This window comes from Camelus dromedarius, chromosome 8 (genome assembly GCF_036321535.1).
Source record: "Camelus dromedarius isolate mCamDro1 chromosome 8, mCamDro1.pat, whole genome shotgun sequence".
NCBI lineage: Eukaryota > Metazoa > Chordata > Mammalia > Artiodactyla > Camelidae > Camelus > Camelus dromedarius.
In genome coordinates, this window is record NC_087443.1 from 7591355 (window position 1) to 7617735 (window position 26381).

General features: G+C 45.1%; 1 non-coding gene across 1 annotated transcript; it reads left to right on the forward strand.

The window, feature by feature from the left end:
• Positions 1–23968: 23968 nt before the first annotated feature.
• On the forward strand, positions 23969–24070 carry LOC116156097 (U6 spliceosomal RNA). Its single transcript, XR_004139967.1, has one exon. It is a non-coding gene; the product is annotated as a U6 spliceosomal RNA (small nuclear RNA).
• Positions 24071–26381: the final 2311 nt, after the last annotated feature.

Below are 26381 nucleotides of genomic sequence, written 5' to 3' on the forward strand. Positions count from 1 at the left end.
AGCCGAGCTGGCCCGTGCTGTGCAAACATCTTAGAAAATTATGCAATGGGTTGTTAGGCAGATAATTTGTCCACATTTATGAAAAGACATGTCCTGACTGTAGCAGTGTCCCTCCCATGGGTTCAGAAATAAGATCCAGAGGAGTAAGGAGGTGGAAAGGCCCCTCTCTGCTTGGAAAAAAAAAGAAAACAGAATAAAATTGAATGAGAACTGTTGGCAGGATGCTGTCAAGAGCTAAAGACAATAATCAAGAATTTAGTAAGATATAGAAAATAAACTCTTGGTTACTGGGGGGAAGGGATAAATTGGGAGTTCAAGATTTGCAGATACTAACTACTATATATAAACTAGCTAAAAAACAAGTTTGTACTGTATAATACAGGGAACTATATTCAATATCTTATAGTAACTTAAGGTGGAAAAGAACGTGAAAATGAATATATATATGTAGATGGATAACTGAAACATTACGCTGTGCACCAGAAATTGATGCAAAATTATAAACTGACTCTACTTCAATAAAAAAAGAAAGAAAAGGATTTAGTAAGATAGTAGGGTACTCATAATCTCCTCTCATGATCCATACCTATATATAATTTATTTCTTATAATGGTTAGCATTAAAATGCTTTATATGAAACATATTAAAATGTGCCTCATGTAGTCCCTGGGGCTGGGAGTGAAGTACACACTACTAAAAGAACACAGTACAGCAGCACTATTTACAACAGCCAAGACCTAGGCAACCTAAATGTCCATCCACAGATGACGGGATAAAGAATTGTGGTATATTTATACAATGGAATACTACTCAGCCATAAAAAAGAATAAAATAATGTCATTTGCAGCAACATGGATGGACCTGGAGAATGTCATTCTAAGTGAAGTAAGCCAGAAAGAGAAAGAAAAATACCATATGAGATCACTCATATGTGGAATCTAAAAAAAAAAAAAAAAAGACAAATGAACTTATTTACAAAACAGAAAGACTCACAGACATAAAAAACAGCCTTATGGTTACCAGGGGGCAAACAGGGTGGAAAGGGATAAATTGGGAGTTCGAGATTTGCAGAAACTAACTACTGTATATAAAATAGATAAACAACAAATTCATACTGTATAGCACAGGGAACTATATTCAATATCTTGTAGTGACTTATAGTGAAAAAATATGGAAGTGAATATATGTGTGCTCATGTGTGACTGAAGCACTGTGCTCTGTACACCAGAGACTGACACATTGTAACTGACTATACTTCAATAAAAAAAATATATATATATACATATACAAAAAAAAGATCAGCTCTCATCATCCGCTGTAACAGTGTGCATGTTTCCCCTTGTTCATGGCCATCATATTTATCCTCATAAAACACACGTGTAATCACAGACCACCCCAGAGCTCAAAGAATAAAGCTAAACTTCCTAGATGGGGAAAAAATAGAAGAACACACTGCCCATCTAAGATCTGAAGTCGCTCAGCCCTCATCCCAATCTTCACTCCAGGGCCCCAGGTTTCTGTTGTCAGCCTGCCCAGAGCCTCCTGCTCTGCCCCAGGCATTTAGCACCCTCAGCTTTAGAAGACTCCTCCAGCAGACCTTTGCCTCCTGGTCTTGCTACTGAGTTCTGGAGCCCATCGGGCACTCTGGTTGGCATTTTGTCTGGGGCAGGGCAGAAGGGCCCTCTCCGAGCTCCCCCTCCCTCCCAACATCCTCAGACCTGCGAATGCCAGCTCCCCTGAGATGGGGGCATTCCCGCCGGCACAGACAGGAAGTCATCCTGGGAGCCCCTCCCTTCCACCTGCTCCACAGATGCTTTGGGGACAATGCTCAGCCCTACAGGGATGGGACAGTTTGTTTTCTGTTAACACATGTTGTTTTAGGAGGACAAGCCCTTTCCTCTGAACACTTCCAAACACGTTTGAACACACACGACAGTTTTTCAACAAAGTTAGAGCAAGGTCTCCTTGCACCTTGGAAAAGCTGTTTGGCCTGGGGGTGACTCATTCCGCCCACTGTGAAGTGGGGAGGCTTTTGCTGGCTCTTCCATTGTTTCTGTTGTCACAGTGTGTGGGTATCTCTTGCTTCACTAAAGAGCAGGTCTGCAAATCTGAGTCACCCGCCTGTGTGCGGGTGCTGATAAAATTATATGCAAACCATGTATTCCTAGCTTGGCAATTAACTAATTAATTGAGAGCCAGGGTAAACAGTCGAGACTACCGTCTAAACTGCATTAATTACTGTTTATAGAACTCCATGAAAAGCCTGTGGGGCAAGGTGCAAGCTAAGTGGAGGACGTTCTGATTACTGTCAGGGCTGCAGTTGTCAAAGGAGCGGAGGGGAGGCTGGGAGGGGTCTGGAAGTTCATTCAAGTGTCCAGGTTTCCCATTTTGGTTTTTCAAGGAAAGAAGGAAGTCACTTCATTTAGAAACCGAATCCAATGTGCAAAGTCATTGAAACACTTAAGATTCTTTGAAATTTAACTAGATAGATCAGGTACCTAGAAGCTAAAAGTGCATTAATAAGTCAGCAATGGGTTAACAGCACTCACGGTATACGGATGAAGATGGTTTTCAACAAACACCACATACGTCAGTGTTCAGTCAAAGGTGGTCCTTTAAAGCAGTCACGCTGGAAGGCTTTGCATTTATTCAGTTCAATGCAACAAATATTTATCGAACGCCAACTGTGCTGGGCACTTACAGCAATCAAAAGATGAAAAAAAATTCATTTGCAGGCAGGCTGTGGAGCTGAGACATCAACACAGACAACTGAGGCCCTGGGATACACACCAGAAAGTGCTGGAAAGTTCAAAAAACACACTAAGGTTGCCAAAGAAGGAGGTCAGTTACAAGTTTGGCTGGGGCATCAGGGAAGGTTTTTGAAAGAGTTGTCATTTTATAAAAGTTTTGAAGGGTGGTGATATTGTTTTGTGGGGGGAGGGGGTGGGGAAGTAATGGGAGGAGATGGAAAATGCATTTGATTTTTTTGCGTTTTTTTGGGGGGGGTAATTAGAGTTATTTACTTATTTATTTAATGGAGGCACTAGGGATTGAACCCAAGACCTCATGCATGCCAAGCATGCACCCTACCACTGAGCTATACTTTCCCCTGGAAAATGCATTTGAAAAAGAGGAAACAATAGAGGCCAAAAAGGCCTTTGGGGACCCTCTGGGAGGTTGTCCCCACTTTCTTTCCTCCCTGCTTTCCCATCCATCCAAATCCTCACCACCTTTGAAGGGGTGACTGAAGATCCACTGCTCCCTTTGGTTGAAGACTGTATGTTTATCTAGGGTGCAGCCAGCAAGAAAGCCAGGCAGGGCAGGTCACTGGAGGCAGGATTGAAAACACTAACAAGTTGGAAGGTCTGGCAGAAGCTACAAGTGTCAGCGGGCAAAGGTCAAGTCTGCATAAGTAATTCATCCACTTGTTTCATTTCACAGACATGGGTTTAGTGTCTACCATGTTTGGGGCATTGTGCCAGCTCTTGGGGCATATAAAGTAATAAAGGGTCCCTGTCCCCAAACAGCTCAAATCCATGGTCAACAGTCATTCATGGGAAACAGGGAGAAACATCTTCCCTGAGTACAAATTTTTATACAGAAACACATTTTGTTAACTCATCAACACACTTTGAGCACCCTATACCGAATCAGCAATCTCAAAACAGTTGTCAAGTCTTTCCCAAGTTTCTGAAAATCTATTCTCTGATTTCTTTGGATCTGAGTCCTCCTGGGGAGGCACTTTGAACCGCTGAACGTGTAGATGGCCATTCCCAGCCGCAGGACTACGCCTGGCGCGACTTGGCTTCAGGGTTACATCTAACGGTTGGACCTAAGCTGGACCTAAGTTGGACCTAAGATGAGTGCATCTCAAGATTCTCAGTAGTCATGATAGTGCGTGCTGGAAAGAGCTGCTTTAAAATGATTCTTCCCTAAGGCGCTGTTAGACTTCAATGACGAGGACCAACTTCCAACTCACCAGTGAGATAAGAAGCTGGGGGGAGAAGCCCGAGTTAATAAGCACCATCGTTTAAATTCATCTTAGTGATATTCTCTGCCCCCTTCAGATTTGCCCCTGGGGAGCTGCCTGGAGGGCCCACCCTTTTATCTGTTCCCATTTAAGAATTCCTATCTCTAAAGAAAGCAAAATCAGAGATGCGAGGGCTGTTGGCCCCTTCCCTCTGGGCTGAGGGCATTTGGAGAGCTGAGGGCCGCTGAAACCTCAGGGCACATGGCCCGCTCACACCCACCGTGGCTGGAAAGGCAGCATTTGGGCCTCCCTCACACTGTCAGTGGGCTGGAACGCAAAGATTATAAGGACCTGAGGTTCTTTCATTGCAGACCAACACACCTAAAATGTCTATATCCAGACAAAAGCTGGGTCTCCCGAAAAGAGTCACCTTGAGGAGTTCTCCAGTTAATCTCAACATGCTGACCTTTTTCAAAACCTAATTTGAAACTCCTCATGTGGAATGGCCATTAAAAATCTCTGTCCCTGCTTTTGACCATTAATAATGGAGTTAGACTCTGACCGTAGGTTAATGAATTGCAAAGCGATGGGGGTAGTACAGACAGTCCCTGGTGCTTATCTAGCCTGGGACACCTGAGTTACCCCGAGAAGAGCTAAGACACGGCAGTAACTGCTAGAATGACAGCCTCTGCTATGATCAGAGGTTAGAAAGAAAATACCGAGATGGCACAGAAGGAAGCTGGTCATTAATTCTGGCTAAAGTCATCAGAGAAGTTTTTATGAAAGGGTTTCCCTTTGAAAAATGCTCTGAATATTGACAGTAATTTTGGGGGGGGGTGAGGGGAGTGGGTAAAAATGAGGTTCTTGGGCACGTGAGGATGGGAAGAAAATAGCTGGGGGGCGGAAATTAAGGAAGTAAGTGCTCTTTTTCCCTTTTCTTTCAGTGCTGGGAATAAACTTATCAAAGAATGGCAGGTGGCTGCCTCTGTCCTGTGATGAAAATTATTTCTGCAGGTCCGGGGATGTTCGTCAGTGTCAAAGGCACCCCAGGGAGGGGGCCTCAGTGTGATTAAGAGGCTGCTCTCCTAGGGGAGGTCTGCACTGAGCGGAGGCTACAGCCCCATGGAGCCCAGCCCTTCTTCCCAGAGCCTTCTCTCCTTCTCCCTTGTCCTTGTAAGGATCCCTCACTACCCGTGGGTCCAATGCAAGCATCACCGTTATCTCCCCAGTTTACCACTTTCCATCTCAGACTTCAAACAGTCTAGTGGGTCTTGGCGTTTGAGGGCTGCCTGAAAGCTACGTTTGGGACTCTCCAGTCTCACGGGCCCTGTTTTTGCAAGGAAGAGCACAAAACTCGTCTCTCTCTACTTCTTTGAAGCTAAGGTACTGGTGTGACATCAGTTCTTCACCAATCAGACCCACTTGCATGAGGCTTTATCACACGTCAGAGGAAGGATGCGCTGTCGATCGGTTTTGTTAACACGTGCAGAGCCATCAGCTTCCAAAGGCGGAATTATCCATAGGACCGTGATCCCTGGCAGAAGCAGTGCAGTGCTTCTGTGATGTTTCCAGTGTTCAGTGGGGCAGAAGTGGTCATGGTTTCTCATCGAGCCAAATTGCAGGCAGCCAAACACTGGCCCTCGTTCCTGGAATTTCAGCCCAAGTCAGGTTGGCTGGCTCTCCTAGCAGTTTTGTGAGAATCCCAAATCCTTCTGTTAACCCTCTTTTGTGTTTGATCGGTGTGTTAGCATCTGTTACCTGCAGCCAAGAATCCTGCCTGGTACACACGTATCGATCCAGAATTAAGGTAAGAGCGCGATCTGAGAAAAAAAACTTTGTGACAGCCAAGATTTTATGTCAATTTAATTCACTACTGAAGTTTCTCACCAAGTATGAAAGGGAATTTCATTCATTTTACTCCAGAAAACATCTAGGAATCTCCTTTCACCATCTCTCTGTGTCTCACTGAGATGGTAATGCCAACCAAGATCTTCTTCTCCTCCCTCAAAATCCTCCCCAAATTCTCTGTCCCCCTACCAAGTTTGCTCCATCCAACTCTGTTCAACTCTCTTCTGCCATCACCTTTGACATTTTCAATGAGAGTCATGTCTGGATTTCTTTCCTTCTCTCCTCACTTACTAGCCCTGTTCTGCCAAGAAAAAGCCCCAGAAAAGTGTCCTATATAACTTTAGAGAGAACCGTGAATTCAAGTTTAAAAGATCTTATCTAATCCAAGCAAGGTCAGTAAATTGCCCATTGTTATGCTGAGTCGGTCAGAGAGTGGACTGGAACCCAGGGATGCAGATGGTCACTGCAGAGCATCTTCTGCCACACCACCCTGCTCTGCAGAAGCCCCGAGTGTCTTACAGTCCTCCCTGCAACTCCGGACCAGACTAACATGTGCTCAGCTTCCAGGGGTAGATCAAATCGAAAACACTCAGGGTGATATGGCCATGCATATAGAAAATATCCAGAAAGAAGAGAAGAGAAGCTGTATGTTTTTCTCATTGATAGATTCCAAGTGTCTAGAACAGGGCAGGGGAACATAGGAGATGTTCAGTCCAGATCTATTGCAGAATGAAAGAATGGGTGGGGCTGACTGTGAACAGGGGGTTACTGGATGGCTGGGGCAGCTGCAGGCTCTGTGGAAATCCCTAGGGAAAAGACCCAGCTCCACATGCTATGTCTGGCTGGCCTTGCCTCAAAGCTGATACTACTTCATTTAGGAAGCTTTATTCACTTTTTAAAAATTTTATTTTTAATTGAAGTGTAGTTGACTTACAATGTTAGTTTCGGGTGTATACCAAAGCAATTCAGTTGTATACACACACACACACACACACACACACACACGTATATTTTCAGATTCTTTTCCATTTTAGGTTATTACAATGAAGTTCCCTGTGCTAGACAGTAGGTCCTTGTGGTTTATCTCTTTTATATACAGTAGTGTGTATCTGCTAATCCCGAACTCCTAATTTATCCCTCCTCCCCCATCCCCTATGGTAATCATAGTTTGTTTTCTATGCCTGTGAGTCTTTTGATAGTTTTTTTTCAAAGGCCCAGAGAAGCTAGAAGGCAGTCTGTTCATTTATTCACCCCACCGCTCATTCATTTATTCAATTATTTTTTTTTAGCATTGGCTACAGAAACGGTACTAAATTTTATGGATCTTCATTTGAAAAAAATAAGGTTAAGCACTATACTAGGAGAAAAAAACCCAGTCAAAAATCTTTAAAACAATTGGTAAAAGTAGCTTCTGGGACGCATATAACTCTTTAGGCTGCATATCAAATTTAGTGGCTTCAATGAAAGGAATTAAGACCCAGGAGTTCATGTTGTCTTCAGATGTCCAATGAGAATGGACATCAGATTTGGCCAAATTAATAATGTCCACATTTTTTAAGGGTTGTTACCTAAAGCTCTATCTTTTGCTGTTAAGAGAGCCTCACACAAAAATGTATTTGTGTTATTCATCAAAGGCCTGTTATGGGCAGACATCTGGGGGAAAAAATGACTAGGACACAGCCGCTGTCCTCAAGGGGCTCCCTGTCTGGTGGGGGATGGCACATGACTAGATCTTTGTCAGACGCTGTAAATCAGTGAGGGAGAGGGAGTGCTCTGGGAATCAGAGCTGGGAAAAGATTCGCACCTACTAATTACAAGGCTTGCTTCCAACTGGGAAAAGGAACGAAATTGGACCCTAATTTTACATCATACATAAATATCAACTCAAAATGAATTAAGACTGAGACACAAGACTAAAACTATAAAACACTTAGATGAAAACAGGGGAAAAAACATCATGACATTGGTCTTGGCAGTGATTTCATGAATATGACATGAAAAGCACAAACAACAAAAGCAAAAATAAACAAATGGAACTGCCTTGAACTGAAAAGCTTCTTCACAGCAAAGGAAACAATCAGTGGAATGAAAGGCAACCAAAGGAATGGGAGAAAATAGATGCAGATTACGTATCTGATTAGGGTTTAATATCCAAAACATAAGGAACTCCTACATTTCAATAACAAAAATCTAATAAGCCAAAGTGGACTATGGACTTGAATAGACATTTCTCCAAAGAAGATATGCAAATGGCCAACAGGCATATGAAAAAAATGCTCAATATCACCTATCTTCTGAGAAATGCAAATCAAAACTACAATGAGATATCACCTCAGCTGTCAGAGTGTGTGTTGTCAACATAAGAAAATACAGTAAGTGTTGGTGAGAAGATGAAAAAATTGAAATCCTTGTATACTGTTGGTGGAAATGCAAAATGGTGCAGCCACTATGGAAAATAGTATTGAAGTTCCTCAAAATATTCAAAATAGAACTGCCTTATGATCCAGCAATGTCACTTCTGGATATTTATCCAAAAGAATTGAAGTCAGGATCTCAAAGAGACATCTGCACCTCCCTGATGTTCATTGCAGCATTATTCACAATAGCCAAGATGTGGCAACAACCTCAGTGTCTAGCAACACATGAATGGAGAAAGAAAATGTGGTAAATATATACAGTGGAATACTGCTCAGGCTTAAAAAAGAAGGAAATTCTGCAATATGTGACAATATGAATGAATCCTAGGGACATTATGCGAAGCGAAGTAAGCTAGTCTTAGACAAACACTGCATGACTCCACTCATATGAGGTATTTATATAGTCAAAATCATAGCATCAAAGAGTGGAATGGGGTTGGCTGGGGCTGGCTGGGAGATGGGGAAATGAGGAATTACGAATCAATGGACATAAAATTTCAGCTAAGCAAGATGGATAAGCTCTAGACATTCACTGTAAAACACTGTCCCTGTAGTCAACCATAATTATTGTGCATTTAAAAATTTGCTAGGTGGGGGGTGGGTTTAGCTCAGTGGTAGAACGCGTGCTTGGCATGTACGAGGTCCTGGGTTCAATCCCCAGTCCTTCCATTAAAAATACACACACACACACACAAAAATTTGTTAGGAAGGTAGATCTCATGTTAAGTGTTCCCACCACAATAAAAAGTTTAAAAAATTAGTTAACTTTTTAAAAAGCTCCTTTTACTTATTTTTCTCTCGGCTGCCAGGAAGTCTGAAATTAAGATTTTTGTTCGGTCGTCTCCTTTTCGTTCTAGGTCTCTGGGATTCCCACTCTCCCTGCTTCATTACTCAGAGCTTAATCCACACATATCATTTCAAGGGTATTATTGCACTGGTGCTTTGAACATTCTGGGAAATAGGCAGGGCATACATGGAAAATAAATGAGTGCCTCTCAGAGGCGTAACTGCGATGAAGGCACTAGAGCCCAGGCTGCCTGTGTATCCAATTTGTGGCTCTGCTAGGAACGCTCTTGCAGGAAACTGAATTTCTCAGGACTTTAAAAATGTATAGCTTTAGCAGGGAGACTTCTAGTGGTGTTTGCTTCATGCGTTGGAATTGGGGGTGGAGTTGGGCAGGTGGAATATGACAGGACATCTCTAGTACATGGCTGCGGTTGACCAGAAGTGTGAAAAGAAGAAGTATGGACAGCATGATGCCTCCTTGGGGAACCTCCCTGCTTCTCTTCTATGCAGCTGGACCAGAAGCTCTCCTTGGTCGGCCTCCAGCACCCTAGGAGCATCTTGACAGTCGGGAGCACATCTTTCATATATGTAATCCCAGCCCCTAACACAGCACCTGACTCATCAGAGACACAGGCAATGAAAGAACAGACAGGACGCATTTCTTCCGAGCTCTGGCTCAGAGGCTTTGCAAGCATGACGATGGTGCTAATTTGTAGATACTGACAGGCATATGCAGAACAGATAAACAAGATTATACCGTATAGCACAGGGAAATATATACAGGATCTTGTGGTGGCTCACAGCGAAAAAGAATGTGACAATGTATATATGTATATATAACTGAAAAATTGTGCTCTATGCTGGAAATTGACACAACATTGTAAACTGACTATAACTCAATAAAAAAATGCAAAAAAAAAATTTTAATTTAAAAATTTAACTTTTTAAAAATGTTCCAGGGAAGCTGGGAAGAGAAGCACTGGTGAATTTAGCCTGTGAAGTGTTGAGTGTGAGGGCAGGCCATCCAGACGGCTCTACCAGCACTTAGAAATTTCCCGTGAGCTCTGCGTGCCTCAGTCTTCTAATCTATACAATGGGGGTCATAACAGAACCTGTCTCATAGGGTGGTAGAGAAGGCAGGTAAGACAAAGTCAGTAGAGTGTCACAATGCTTGGCTCATCGCAAGCACTGATGAGCATAAACTGAAAGAAATCACTGCTGGGCTAGATTTGACCCCTTCCTCCCTTATATTTCCTGCTCGCTCAAGAAGTCTTACGAATCCCCCCGTAATGTATCTAACTTTGTCTCTTCCCTTGCCACTCCTCTTTCCCTTCCTCAGCCCCTCTTTTCCATCTTCAGAAGCGTTCTCCCAGTCTCTCCAGCTCCCTGAGACCCAGTGCCACCAGATGACCTTCCCAGAGCGCATGGTGACCCTCTCCCCTGCCCAGCACCCACGATCCTCCGCAGCTCCCACGGGTCCCAGGAGAAGGTCAAAGCCAACGTGGGACTCCGGGCTTAGCTTCGTCTGCTTTTCCCACCTGCGGTTCTAATATCTGTGATCTCTACCCTCACCCAAGCGAGAGGCACTGCTAGACTCGGCGGCGGCAGCTGCAGCCCAGGGGGAGACAGTCTGTTCACCCAGCTCATTCGCTCATTTTCTCATGGTAGTTTCACTCGTTCACTTACTCACAGTATTTGACGCCCATCCCGCGTTCTGGGGCTTCCTATCTCTGCTGTTTTCCAACCACCTGACTCTGGGCGGGTGACTTAGTCTCTCCAGCCTGTTTTCTTATCTCTGATACTCATGTAAATAGATTAAGCGAAGGGGTCTGGCACATAAAAGGGGCTGAATAGATAAAGCTTCTTTTCCTTCCTAAGGAGCTGGCGCCTCATGTGACCGAGGCCGGCAGGGCACCCCTGAGTCTCTGGCCTCCGTCTTGCATATAAGGGGAGGACAAGGTCTCATACAGACAGCTGAGGTGACAGGAAGCTCCAGTGTCACCCCAGGGGGTTGGTATTTCCTCCTGAGAGAGTGACAAAGCCGGGTTGGCAGGTAGGTCTGAAGAATTTGGAAGGTCTGAAATCGATCACCTAGTCCAGTCCCCCTTGTGTTGAAAAAGGAAAAAGCTGAGTCCTACTAATACGTGGAGTTTATCCTGGTCACCAAGTGAACAAGTACCAGGCTTCTCTCTCTTTTTTTTTTTTTTTTTTTTTTTTTTAATGGAGGTACCGGGGACTGAACCCAGGACCTTATGCATGCTAAGCACGCACGCCACGACTGAGCTACTACTATCCCAAACAAATTGCTACATCAATCTGTCTTTGTTTTGTTTTGTTTTGTTTTTTGAGCTTTGACTTGTTTGTTTTGTTTTGGGGGGGAAGGTAATTAGGCTTATTTATTTATTTACTTATTTATTTATTTAATGGAGGGACTGGGGATTGTACCCAGGACTTCGTGCATGCTAAGCACGTGCTTTGCCACTGAGCCACACCCTCCCCCATGTTTCTTACTTTCTAAATCCAACCCCGGTCAGTGTCATCAAATACCTTCCTCATTTGAAAGGGTTTGCTCTCTTTTTAAAGACTACAGATGTAAGCTGTTTCAAGACAGACTGTGTTCTGCTTATCTTGGAGCTCCTACCACCCAGAGCAGTGCCTGGCACCCCGTAGGTGCTTGCCACGTGTGTGCTGAGTGAGTGAATGAGGGAACTGGGCCCGCGCATTCCAGTGGGCTAGGCCCTGCACGGGATTTCCAGGGCCCCGTCTAGGGAGTTTCCTGTTGCACTGCTGACAGTGCTTAGAAGGCCTCCCTCAAGTCCGTGACCTGGAACCAAGCGGTGATTTGAGCACAAGGGTTCTCATCCACACGAGCTCATCAGGACACTGTCGAGGCCCTCCAGCGGGAACACCAGGCCCCTCTTCCCCCAAACAGGACACTATTCTGATGACTGCCTGGCGGCATTCCTAAGGAAGAACCTGACTTCTTGGAAAATGGAACAACTCCTGACAAGAGACATTCAAGAAGGGAAAGCTGCTTCTCGGCAGAGCCTTGACTCTAATTGCAGGGGACTGACCACTAGTCATCGTGGGCTGTCTTTTGAAGACTCCAGAGGGGCAGCCAGATGTCCCAGCCACATGCTGATTTTTCTGGCCTCCTTTTATTAAGAAACCTCAAAGAAACCAAGCGTCCAGGTGGCCTGGTTGCAAGCCTTTTTGATGGTCATGTCTCTTGCTTAGGGATGTGACAAATGCATTTCTGAATGGGAGCAAACCCTCAGGAAAAACTGACCCCAAGGACCCAGAGTGCTTTTGGCTGAGTGCTGAGTCTGGGCTGCAAGGTTCTTCTCTGATCCTGACTTCCTTCCTTAGGACGCCCCATCCCGCCCCTTGGCACCCCTGCTTGGTGAGCGTCATCAGAACCTGGGCTTACTGACGATGTTCCGTGAACCCTGAAACACACACTCAGTAACAGTCCTCTGCACTAATTGAGAACAGAGAGAAAACTGTGGTCCTGACGTTCCAGGCCTCCCCGGGGGCCACCTGTCCCTGAGTCAGCGCTGACTGTGAAGGCAGAGCTGGTGACAAGCTCGCTTCTGACGACTGTCCTCGTCACCTCCCTGCTCCTTCCAGGGCAGTGACTCAGCTCAGCAGCAGCAACCGTGGCGCAAAGGCAGCGGTCACTAAACTCTGCTAATTTCCCCCTCCCAGCCCTCTGAGCCTGTCCGTGTGCAGATCCCCGTGCACCTGTGCCGGGGTGTTGGGTGCAGAGGTGGGGGGCATCCTGCCAGGAAGCCAGGTGCCTGGAGTTCCTTCACTATAATTCATTCTTTGACTCCTTCCTGCTCGCTCTCTCTCTCTGTTTCTAATGGAGGTACTTCATGCATGTTAAGTATGTGCTTTACCACTGAGCTACACCCTCCCTCCCTGCCTTTCTAGACTCAATGCTGATAGGAAGCTATCCTATGCAGTGACTAGGATTTCAGGGTGAATCCACTGTTCATGTGTTTTCCCCTGGGACAGACCAGATCTAGGTTAATCCAGGCAGTTCTTTTTGGACACTGAGGGCGGGGGTGTCCTCCTTAATTTCCCTCAGGACCAGCCCTTTTTACCCTAAAGAATGGCATTGACTTTTCCAGATTGACTCAGAATCTATGTGTGAAGGTGATTCACTGCAGGACAAAGGTGGCTTCCTCTGGTGAAGGCTCGTTTGGGAGAAGGCAGTCAGGGCAGCCTGGCTTATAGTGGGAGAGGTCTAACCTCTCAGAGGGTCCGTCCCTCAGCAGAGACTGGGCTCTGGTCTGTAGTCTCACTAGTTTCTCCTAGATGCACACACAGTTTTCCTCTGGAGCGGAGGAGATCGCAGCCCAGTAGGTTGCTCTTCCATCCCTGAGTCCACGGTGGCCCTGGCTCTTCCCAGGGGTGCCTTTAAGGTTCCTCAGAGAGAGGGAGAAGAGCGGCCAGTTCCTTAAAGTCCAGACCCAAGCAGGAACCCCCAGGTTACCCATCGGAATCATACCAGGCTGCCTTCTCTCCCCTCCTCAACTTCCTTCCCACGCGCTTGTCTCCTTTGCTTCAGAGGTCTTGAGCTGTTAGTAATTTGGGATTCATTTCCAAGCCATGGAGTCTGTTCCCTCCCCCACTGGCTGTTACTCCTTTGTCGATGCCTGGGAATTGATACCATGCCCGTCTTTGCCTCCAGGCTGGTTTGGTCCATCACTAGGGATGTCCTGTTACTCACAGTGAGAAACGCTGCTTTTCTGACTTCCTGTGCCTTTCCGGGCAGCTGCTAAACTATCATTCTCTTCCTTCACATCTTAACATTCTCCCCAACTTTCAAAGACAAACTAGATGTCCACGTATGGCCTCGTCCCTCCTGCCTCCGGACCAGGGATGTGCCTGTTTCTTTTACCTAACTTACCCCTGCCTCTGCAGAATTCACCTCTCCGTGTGCGTCTCTTTGAGAGCAAACGTCGAGGTCCTTCTTTTCCTCCAGCGGCATTTCCTAGGTGCAGGAGCCAGAGGCTGCCTAGGCGATGACCACTGGGAAAGCAGCAAAGTGGGGAACACACTCTGGTTTTCTCCTTTTTAACTCGTTTCTAACATTTGGTGATATGGCTTATCTAGAAGAGGAAAAAACTCTACTTTTAGTGGAATGAGAATCAGAAGCCCTGAGCTTAAACATCCCAGCCCTTGTTACTCTCACGGCAAGCATTATTAGGTTTCTCTCATCTTGAATACAGGCTAGGCTGGAGTGTGTGCGTGCAGGCATGTGCGTGCCCGTGTGTGCGTTTGTTCATTGTTTCCCACTGTATGATGCTGATCTGAGAATTTTCGTCTTTATGGGCAGAGTCATGTTAATGAAAATCATCTTGGGGGCTTATAGAACCCTCCCTTCCTCTGTTCGATCGGAATAAGACAATACACAGCATTTCTCCTTTTGGATGAAAATGAATGTTAACAGAAAAGAAAGCCCTACCTTTTGGATTTCAAGTTGTCTACCGTATGTCTCCACGGGCTGAAATCTTCTTCAAGGAAAATGGCTGCCCAGTTGCCAGGTCCTACTCACCCCATCCACAGACCAAAACAAGAAGAGTTGTTTCTGTATGTGTTTTATAGACCTTCTGTGCAGAAATTATGTTGGCTTTGTATTCCATTAGCTCCAATGAGTGGTGGTTAATTTGGCTAGAATTAATGATGCGGTTGTGTCTCCCAAAGAGTGGAAGGCTAAAGAATCTAGAATGCTAGCAAATTTATTATTTTAGATAGTTAGCCAGGCATTAATTAACCATCAGTGGACTGATGAATGACTTGGGTGCCAAATTCCAACATCTGTTTGGTGAAAGTTATTGTTCGAGAAAAAGACTATTGTCAAATAAGTTTAGGAAATGTTAAATATTGACTCCTCAGCCTTGAAAAATCATATGAAGGATATTAAATATATCTATAAGTATTAGGTTTATGCAGAAGACCAGAAATGCCCAAGGAAAAGCCACTGAGTTTATTTTGTTTAATCTGGTGCGTTTCCAAGCTTGGTTAGCACACAGAATGTATTTTCATCTCAGGGAACTAGTTCCTCTTAGTAAATATGTTGGAAAATGCTGCCCTAGTGAATAGCCTCTTGAAAATTTACAGAACTCCACACCCCTCTCTTCAGTAGACAAGGCGTGTTTATTACCACAATACAAATAATGGCTCGTGACAGATAAGCCTCCTATGAGCAGACCAATTGATTGGTTCATATTTGGGCTTCTCCTCAACTTCAAAAGGTCCAAGCCCCAAGTGGCAGCACTTCCTTAACCTGCTCCCAATTTGCACATTCTAAACACAATCTGGCTGTCAGGTAAAGGCATGATAAAAAAAAAAATCTCTTTTTTTCCTTTCCATAGAAATCTGCCTTTTATAAATGCCTTCAATTTTCTGGCTCCAGATAAATCAGAAATATCCCAAGAATAACTGTCTTTTGAATATTTGGGGGTTTTCACCACAATCTGCAAGAGAAGATCATAAGATGTGACTCCCAAGTTGACAGAGATTCAAGTCGGTCTAATGCCTTCTAGTCAGTCCTAATTCTAGCATGGGAAAAGAGAGTTAGGGAGACGGAAGTATTTTGGATGACATCTGGGCAGCAGAAGAGGGCCGCAGAGGTAGGGTTTAGCCACGCTATCGAGGAATTCCTCCTGTGGGCCTCCCAAGAGTAAATCGTGTGTTGGTTTGTGTCTACTAGGGGGAGACTGGGGTGGGACTGGGGGGTGGCACCGCCCCCACTTCTTAGCAGCAAAATGGTCAAGTAGGAGGAGCTTATTTGCAGCTTGCTTTTTCTTCCCACAACCCTTTACATCTTGTCCCTTAACACTCCTCCTACGGTATCCCTTCATCCAGTGGCACTTATCTTCTCCCACGTCTGTCCCACTTTCTTAATCAAAACCAGCTCTCAGGAAAAAGGGAATCCTTCTACACTGTTGGTGGAAATGTAAATTGGTGCAGCCACTATGGAGAATGGTACCAATGTTCCTTAAAAACTAAAAACAGGGTTGCCACATCATCCTGCCTCTCTGCTGGGCACATATCCTAAGGAAACTAATTTGAAAAGACACATGCCCCTCTATGTTCATAGCAGCATTATTTACAACAGCCACGACATGGAAGCAACCTAAATGTCCATCAACAGAAGATTGAATAAAGATGTGCTACACACACACACACACACATCCACACACACAATAGAATACTACTCAGCCATAAAAAAGAATGAAATAATGCCATTTGCAGCAACATGGATGGACCTAGAGATGATCACACTAAGTGAAGTCAGAGAGAGAAAGATAAATATCATATGGTTTCATTTATATGTGGAATCTGAAAAAGTGACACAAATGAACTTACATACAAAACAGACGCAGATTCGCAGACATAGAAAACAAACTTATGGCTACCAAAGGGGAAAGGGGAGGGGGATAAATTAGGAGTCTGGGATTAGCAGACACACATTACTATATATAAAAGAGATAAACAACAAGGTCCTACTGTACAGCACAGGGAGCTGTATTCAGTATCCTGTAATAAACCATAATGGAAAAGAATGTGAAAAAGAATATCTATGTGTATGACTGCATCACTTGTACCAGAAACTAACACACCACTGTAAATCAACAGTACTTCACTAAAAAATTTTTTTAAATCTCCAGCTCTCAGGGCAAGCGCTTCCCAACGAAGGAATGAAGTCAAGGATGTTAGCCTTCCCAGGAGTCTTTGGGTGCAAATAAGCATAAAACGTCTCCTGAAATGTCGTGTCCTGCCCAGACCCAGCCCCATCTCAGCTGTTTCCAGTGGGAATCCACCCCCCCCTTGCAATGATAACTTTTAATAAGAATTACCACGTATTACTTTTCTTTCTACATGGCAGGCAGTGCATTGAGGGCTTTCTGTTATGTAATTCTCTTGACAACCTATGAGGTCAAAGAGTAGCTCCGTTTTAGAAATGAGGGGAGAGTCTGAGAGTGGTGAATTCCCATGTGATGGCTGGCAGGGCTGCATTCTGAGCTGAGGCTCTGTCGGACTCAAGAGCTGGTGCTCTGGATGCCTCTGCACGCTTTCTGCCGGGCGCCAGCCTGGCTGGGTACCATCAGATGCTGAGTGGATGCAGGGGATCCCCATACCCTCTCTGCAGCCCACAGCGGAGAGCCTCTCTGACCCTCCTCTTCCAGGGTCCTCTAAATACACAGGGCTGTCAGCCCTCACCACAAGGTCTCTGGAATCTGGAGCGAAGGATCATGACTTTGCATTCCACTTGGAATCCTTTCATTCCTACTCTTTTTTTTTTCTCCCAGGATGGTGTCCTTGCTTCTGAGCAGACATTTCCTGACCCAGTATGAGCCTCTCTTCCTCCTAAGAACCACCTCTCACATCCACCCCTTGGCTAAGTGAAGGTAATACAAAAATAGAATTTTATTAGGGTTTGTCTCAGTATTTCTTCAAAGTCACATTGTACGTGTGCATATGTGCGAATATATTTATATGCTTATAAATGTCTGCACACACACACGTATTTATAATACCCATATCACCTCATGGTTGATGAATAGAATAGCTCCGTGTCATTTAACTACCCTGGACAGTGTTCAAGGGATGCTTCCTGGAGAATGAGGAAATGCTGGCCGATATCAGCATTGTGATGATGTTCACATTATTCTGTTTCATCAACAATGTGCAACGGACTTGTGAAGGGTTAAGTAACTAAACAGTGAAACACTGACTGCCCCACGGCAGTCAACATGCAGAAGTCAGTTCTGCCACTTAAGCCCTCAACAAATTTAGCATCTGGAAAATATGTGTAGAACACCTGGCAGTAACAGGCACCATGACAGGAACTGGGCATGCTCCATTGAAAGCCCTGGTTGCTAACCTCACAGAGGATGTCTTCAGAGAGGACAGAGGAGCTAAGCCTTCCAGGGTTCTAAGAACATTGCTACCACGGTCTTCAGGTAGCAAAAAAAGACAGCAGCAGCAGACAAGATGACTTATGGCTTGAATTTGGTATTTTGCATTTGTCTTTTTTTTAAATCTGTGAAAGTTTGGTATCTCAAACTGGATTTGAAGCCCTCGAAGAGCACAAACCCAGCCTTTGTTTTCTTGAGCCCTGTGCTAGCATTAAGCAGAGCCATCTGCCTGCAGCCAAGCCGTTCATCCAAAGGCTGCTTCTGTGTTGCAGAAGGAGTGCTGTGGAGAGTTCCCAGCGGTGCTCTGAGGACAAGTTAACAGCAATGAGGCCAAAGCACTTTGTCCGCAAAAATTTAAGAGAGCTGCAGAAACTCTTCACCACAATCTAACAAAGGAGAAAAGTGCAAGAAAGGTGCGAGGCTTCTAGAATGGCTTTCAGATCACAAGGGAGTGTTCAGAAAATAGGAAAATCCATTGTGAACGCTGACCACGTCACCCAGTGGCCAGGGTGAACACGGTGGGGACCAGGGTGCAGAGGGGCACCCGGCCCTGGCTGGAGATCCATCAGCCTCCTGTTCTCAGGCAGGTGTTTTAGAGAACTAATCATCAAGGCAGCAAAACATCCAGGTAGAGCTTTGCTTGAGGCATCGTTAGGACCAGAGAGGAGGGCACGCTGCCTGGTCAGCCACCGATTCATTCCCAGCAGGCAAATATGGACTCAAATACACAACCATCCAAAGCAGTCGGGGTATGTGGCCAACTCCATCTGGCTGTCACCTCCACTTCTGCTAATTCCCACTCAAGCCTCCCGTGTGTTGTTACAGAGCCTTGGTGGAAGATGTCTGGGCGCAGCGGGATTGTTAATAGTGCTGAATAAATGGGAGATGACATCACTGGTGTGAAACGGAGCACAATTTAGCTCAAAAACCTGTTCCAGCATCTTCTTTTTTTTTCAATCATCTGATTTCTTTATTGAAGCTTTTATTAAAAAAATATATTTTTATTAACATTTTTATTGAAATATAGTTGATTTACAATGTTGTATACATTCTGGTGTACAGTGTAGTGATTCAGTTGTACATACATATACATATATATATATATTCTTTTTCATTACAGTTTACTACAAGCCATTGAATATAGTTCCCTGTGCTGTACAGTAGGACTTCTTCTTTATCTTTTCTGTACATAATAGTTCATATCTGCCAATCCCAAACTCCCAATTTATCCCCTGGTAACCACAAGTTTGTATTCTATGTCTGCAAGTCTCTTTCTGTTTTGTAAATAAGTTCATTTGTGTCATATTTAAGATTCCATATATAAGTGACATATAATATTTGTCTTTCTCTGTCTGACTTACTTCACTTAGAATGACCATTTCTGGGTCCATGCATGTTGCTGCAAATGGCATTATTTCATTCTTTTTTGTGGCTGAGTAGTATTCCACTGTATATATACTACATCTTTATCCAGTCATCTGTCAGTGGACATTTAGGTTGCTTCCACGCTTTGGCTGTTGTAAGTAGTGCTGCTATGAACATTGGGGTGTGAGTATCTTTTCAAATTAGAGTTTTCTCCAGATATATACTCAAGAGTGGGATTGCTGGACCATATGGTTCCAGCGTCTGCTTTTTAAAATTTATTTGTTTTTGTGAAAATCTTAATAAAGGCACAAGTAATAATCCATGAGAAAGAGACACCTCTACACTACATGTGTGAAAGGATATACATTTAACCTCATGGATTCTATGGACATTCTATAGAATTCTTTAATTATAAAAATGGGTTATGTCACCTCCTATGTCTCAAAATTGCTGTCCTTTCAGATGACAGTTGAACAGATGAAAAACAGTTGCCCATCATCTGTTTCTTAACCTGCTGTATTGGGATTTTCTGTTCATCTGTCTATATCTCCCACTAGACTGAATTTCTTGTCAGTATTCTTGTTCCCAGCTTGGCACACGCAAGTAAGTGCTAAAGGTTTGACTGAACGAATGAATAAATGGATACCATGTTTGCTGTCATGGGGGTAGGGTCTTGGGCTTGTAGTAAGGTTCTCAGCTAAGCCAAGATGGATTTTGGTCTTAATCATTTTTCATACAAGAGAGATCTTACCCTCTTAAGTTGTTCTCATAATCACTGAACTTCTGTTCCCACCCTCAGAAGTGCCCAATAGCTTCCCTTTACATCCTAGGCAATTAATCTGCAAATGATGTAAATTCTCATCTTTTCTCATTTCCAAAGGAAAGCGATAGCCTTAGTCCTGTTCTGCAGAATGAGATTAAAAAAAAAAAAATCATGCTGTTGTTTGCTCTGTGTCATCAGCTCTGGGCTGAGTCCAACTCCACCTGGCTGGGTCCTGAGTTTGGGCTTCCTCTGCTGGGAGCAAGAATGATTTAAGCTGTCAACTCCACTGGAAACTCAGCAGAGAAGGCTCAAGGCTCACATAAAGGCTTCTGAGAATCCTGCAAGTGTGCTAAATGATCTGCAGTTAGGTCCTGGCTCTCCAAACTGGCACACGGACAAACCAGGCTCCTTATGACAAGAGAACACTTTAGAGTGTAGAAAGCCAAGCATGTAAATGATAAGCCCCCAGATTACGGAAATAAGAGGCTAGGGGAATCCTAGGAGCCACGCCAAAGATAAAGAGATGAGAGGAGCAGGTGCAAATTTCTTGGCCTCTGTGGACCAGATGGTGAGAGTCAGGGAGTGCTGGCTGGGTTGCAGGCGGCTGGAGAGAAGGCGTATCTACGTTTGTCATGTGATGTGATGTTTTCCAAGGTCATGTGACCCTGCCGTTCAGGGAATTGGAATAGGAGAGCAGATGCGGAGGGGGAGAAAAGATGAGGAAAGCTTGTAGTTGACTTACAAATTGCCTCGAAGGGACTTCATTTCATCTGAGCAAAATTTACTTCCTGGTAAGTCAGAGCCTCCTTTCCCACCCACTCCCGGGAAGTTTCCAAATGTGACCCGGCAGCATTGCTTAGCCGTTAGCATGGGGTTTCAGGCTTGCTTTAATAAGCCTTAGCAAAGAAAGAAGACATTCTCCAAATATGTTCTTTATTTTTAAAATTCTTTTGGGGGGAGGGTAGGTAATTAGGTGTATTTATTTTAGAGGAGCTACTCTAAACTTGAACCCAGGACCTCATGCATGCTAAGCATGCACTCTACCACTGAGTTATAGCACCCCCACCCCAAGTTCTTTCGATTTAGAAGACTTTCTGACCTAGACTCTTAACTTCTCCCAAAAAGAAAGAAGCAAAATCTCAAAGGATCCTGGAAAGCATATTGGAGGGCAGGAATACATTCCCCTTGACTGAAGAACAGTTCTGGAGGGCAGATGGACCCAGGAGAGACTCACATGTCGGGAGAGGAAGGGAGCATGCGCCCAAGCCAGTCCCATCTCCCTTGAGATAAGTCAGGGTGACTGAGGTCACTGGTGGAGTGTGACAATAATGTCTCACCTTTGTCTTTACAATTTGCAAAGCACTTGTGCACAGCCAGTCTCATGCCTTCCACAACAGTGGAGAGGTCAGCCAACATTCGGCATCACCACCCCACTGGGAACCGCTCTTCAGTCTCTGACTCCAGAGCACCCAGACCTGCTGCCCCCAGAGCACTGACCAGATGGCGTTGTCGCTACTTTTCCTAAAGTACTCACGTGGGGTTGGGACATTGTTGATATTTGGCTGGAAGGCTCAAGAATACCTAGACTTTGATGGCCAAGCATTCTGCCTCCCTCCTGATTCCCTGAGGGAGACGTGCAGATAAGGGATAAAGGATGAGAGACCCCAGAACCACTCTTATTTTCAGCTGGGCTCCTTTTGGACTTCAGCAAAAGCATGAACCTCCAAGCCAAGGGGCTAGGGACCGTCTACAGCTCCCCAGCCATAAAGCCCGTGTTCAACTCCCAGCGAAAAGCCCATCGATTTGTGAAGAATAGAAAAGAAAGCAAGAGACTCTCCATCCCAGCGGGGCAGGCTCTGCCTGTCTCTCTCCAGCCAGGAGAGCAGCGGCGCGGAGTGAGCGCTGGGCTCGCCCAATGGGCGTGTCCACAGGTTGAGGGCGGGACCATCAGAGGGCAGGACCAAACGGAACTTTTCAAACACGCTGTCCCCGCCCCCTGGCAGAGGAGGCCCAATCAGCGCCCCGGAAAGGGCTCTCTGGTACTAGTACTGAGGGGAGGGAGGAAGAGGAGGCGTCTCCACCGCGGCAATGACGCACTAAGCCAGGAGGGTGCTGAGGGCTGGCCTCAGTCTTGACCGTCCTGATAGCTCCGTCCCCATCCTAACAAAGTGTGCAACACACAGTAGGCTCAGAAGAGATTTCTCCTTTCTAAGAGGACATGGAGATTAGCATGCACGAGGTCCCAGGTTCAAGCCCCAGTACTTGCAGTAAAAAAAAAATACATCGATATATAAATAAACTTAATCACCCCCGCCCCGCCCCAAATAAAATAAAGGATACAGGGCTCTGATTTCACAGCTGGTAGTGGCCGTGCTGGAACTCGGACTCAGGTTTTAAAATGGGGCGTAATTTCCTCTACATTATACAGCTCTGTCCTACAACACCTTCCTTGGACAGGTAGCAACGTGTCACCTGGGATTCAGGAGTGCTGAGGGCCTCCTGAAGTTGAGCGCACACTTTCTGTGTGAGCATTTCCTGGGGAGAGGCTCCCTGGGTTTCCAGTGGTTCTCCTGCTCTCTCTTCTGAATGGCTAGGACCTCCACGGCCTTCCTGGGTTCACAACTGCACCTTTGGAAGGTGTTGAGCTTGCAGTTTCAAATAAGAAGGAGAATTGGCTCACACAGGCGTGTATTTTCTCAAACTTGAAAAAAATTAAAGCAAATCACTTTTCAGCCCTAAAATATCTCTGTCAAGTGAGAGTGACATGGGAATGTCGTAAAGACAACTGAGAGACAGATGCTTCCAGACGCTAATCCCTGCTGGTAACTGTTACCTTGGGGGATCACCAAAATAGTCACTTTTAAGGCCCATTACATCACCAAATCTGAGCTGGAAAACGAATGAAAGAACTACTAATATTAGAATTATGCCCCAAAGGATTTTTTTCAGATTTTTTTCAGTTGCTTGTGGTGGTGGTTAGGGGAGAAGTTTGGCGATATGGGAGGAGGGGAAGAAAACCATCAGTGATTTAGTGAATTTTTCATCTTTGTTATTCAGAATATGTATTAGTCAGGATAGAGTTGATTGTGCTGCTGTAATGAGTAATCCCCAAACCTCAAGGGTTTAAAGCCACAGAAGTTTATTTCTGCTTATACTACATGTCACCACTGACCAGCAGGTGCCTCTGCTCTTCATAATTGCTAAGGGACCCAAGCTGATGGGGTTGCCATGATTTTCTGACACTACCAGCTTCATTCAAAGTTTCAGAGTTGACTGGCACAAAGTCACATCTGCTATGTTCCCTTAGCTACAGCAAGTCACATGGCCACACCCAGCTTCCAGGGAGGCAGAGATACACACCCAGAAATGAGCCCTGGGTGGTATGTCATTCCCAATTCCTGTCTCAGGCATCCTTTTCTATTCTGAGCTGAATTTAAAATAGTCATGTGGCTCAGAAAGAAAAAAAAAAGTGTTTCTGCACTTCATCTAAATGACCATGTTTCTATCTGACTCAGAGTCGAACCATCATATTTACAATGTGGAGTTTAAAATGCCTCCACAAGGACACAGGTCTAAAATCACTGGAAAGAATCTGTTTGGGAAGAATTTCTTAACCAGTACCTCCAGTTAGTCAGGAATATACTCTGAGAAAACACATGGTTCATAGCTCCCTTTAAGGGGTTGAGTGAAAATTCAAATGTTCAACCTACAGTTGTCTCAGTAAAACATGTGCCCACAGGATTCACAGTGCACAGCTGCCCAAGAAGTGCTTTAGTGTGAAGGACTGGCGTTCAAGTGTAGTTTCTCTGTAAGGCTGGTACCTTAACACACAGTGGTCGCTTTCAGACCGTCAGTGAACCCCTTTAAAACATCACGGTGCTGTGCTTGCTTGGAAAGCAGGTGCTCATTGAAAATGATCCGGAGAAAATTAGCTTGGCCCCTGGTCAAGGACGACACCCAAACTTATGATGCGGTCCATATTTTGGGGAGAAGATGAGTGAAATTCTGTGAATGGCTGGCAGTGATGGCTACACAACCATGCGAATGCACTTAATGCCACTGAATTGCCCACTGAGTGGTTACAATGGTAGATTTTATACTATGTGTATTTTACCATGATAACAATAGCATGTTAAATGGATAATATTCTGGATATATTCCAAATAAATAAATAAAAATATGTATTTAAATAAAATGTATTATTAGATAAATATAATATATTATTTTATATATAAATAAAATATATTATTAGCATTAAAAAAAGTCAACAATAGCATGTTAAACGGGTAATATTTTGGATGTATTCCAAATAAATAAAAATATTTTATTTAAATAAAAATATTAGTTAAATAAAATATATTATTTTATATATAAGTAAAATATATTATTAGCATTAAAAAAAAGTCAGGGTGCTGGGTAAACACAGCAGGGGCAGATGTCCGCACTGCAGTCACCGAAGGGACTCTAAAAAGGCGGAAGCTGCCCGCCCAATAATGACAAGGCTCTGTTTCCAGCACTTTATTTTGAGTAATGCGTGACAAGTAAGCCTAGTAATGGCAGACTCACCCCTTACAGCAGCATTGATGGAGTGATTATTCTCTCCGTCTGACAGATGAGGAAGCAGAGCCTCAAGGAGTCTGACTGGTCCAAGGTCCCATGGCTGATAAGAGATGGGGCCAATGTCCAAACCAGGCAGGCTGGCTCCCAGGCTCCTTGTTGTCACCCAGCTCCAGTGCAGAAAGTCGAGGCTGCCCATGAAAACAGCAAGTAGCAGCCATGAACCCAGGATGGTGAGACGAGGCTAGTGTGGTGGCCCAGATCAGCCAGGCAGGGGACAAAGTCAAGTGTCATTAGACCCGCATCCCTCGGAGCCCAGCGTGGTTTCCAGGGCAAGGCACCCCAGCCACGCCCTCAGGAAGGGAGGATGGATAAAAAGTGCAGAGAAATGATCAGGCTCACGCCAAGGATTGAGGGACCCTCTCCTGTTGCTGGCTTACTTCTTTGCTGGCGGGAGTCTACCCACCACAGGATCGGTGAACACACGCAGTGCCCTGCTGTGAGCTCCCAGTGTGCCCACCTCTGGGGCTGGACGAGTCACTCTTCACGCCGGCAGGAGGAGTTGTGATACAGCGGGCACGAGGGTCACAGGCAGTGAGTGCAGCCCACGCTGGCTGGCCAGTGAGTCTCTCCGGGTCACAAGAGCCATTGGATTGGTCCATTTAGTGAAGCACACAGGCTACACCTTGATCCTCTTCTGAGAGCAGAGATAATGAAAGCAAAGGCATTAGTGAGCAGCCCCAGTCTCACCAGGAGGGCAGGGGCTGAGAGAACTTGTGTCCACCTGCCTTCCGCCCCCTGACCTGCTCCCTCCCCACACCCCACTGCACTCCCCAAGCCCCTGGGTTTGGAGTTCAGAGCCAGCCCCAGGGCCAGTGGATGCCATCTGATGAATCCACATCCTTCCTTGCACAGCCTCCATCTCCTCTGTGCAGACGCCACCCACACGTCTCTTCATTCTGTCCTTGCAGAATGCCCGAGAGGACAGTGACTATGATGCAGGATGCAAGCGTGAACACGAGGTCTCGATGTTAAAACCCGAGGTTGTAGCCAGGATGGAAGGTATTTGTGGTTTATTTACTTTGGGGGAAGTAATTAGGTTTATTAATTTATTTAATGGAGGTACTGAGGATTGAACCCAGGACCTTGTGCCTGCTAAGCGCACGCTTTACCACTGAGCTATATCCTCCCTCCAGGGCTTTGTCTTTTCAAAGATGCCTTTTCTAATCTCTGGACTCACATTTGTTCTGCCCCCAACTTCCATCCCAATCTCTAGCATTCCTGCTTGGGTTTTTTTTTTTTCCTAACATACATTCTAACCATGTGTTTGTTTGTTGTCCTTCTCTTTCAACTAGAATGTCAGGTCCACGAGGGCAGGGATTTCTGTCTGTTTGGCTCACTGCTGTAATCCCGGTGTCTAGGACGGGGATGTTGAAATGAATGAATGAATGATTATATAAATGGCCAGCACAGCTCTTGGCCCCAAACAATCTATGTACTTAAACATTTCCATTTCTAACTTTTCCACTGAGCTGCAAACATCCAGTAGCTTCACCTGCAGACCAAAAAGCCTCACTGGCTGTGTAAGAAGAGTGATGGGACAACATGGCCCTAGAAACACTGACGGCCACCAGCCAGTCTCCTCCCACAGTCCTGACTCAGCCTTCCCCCATCTCGGTTACAGGTACCATCATCTAGCCAGATCCCTAACCCCAAACCTAGGCATTGTCCTTAATTCC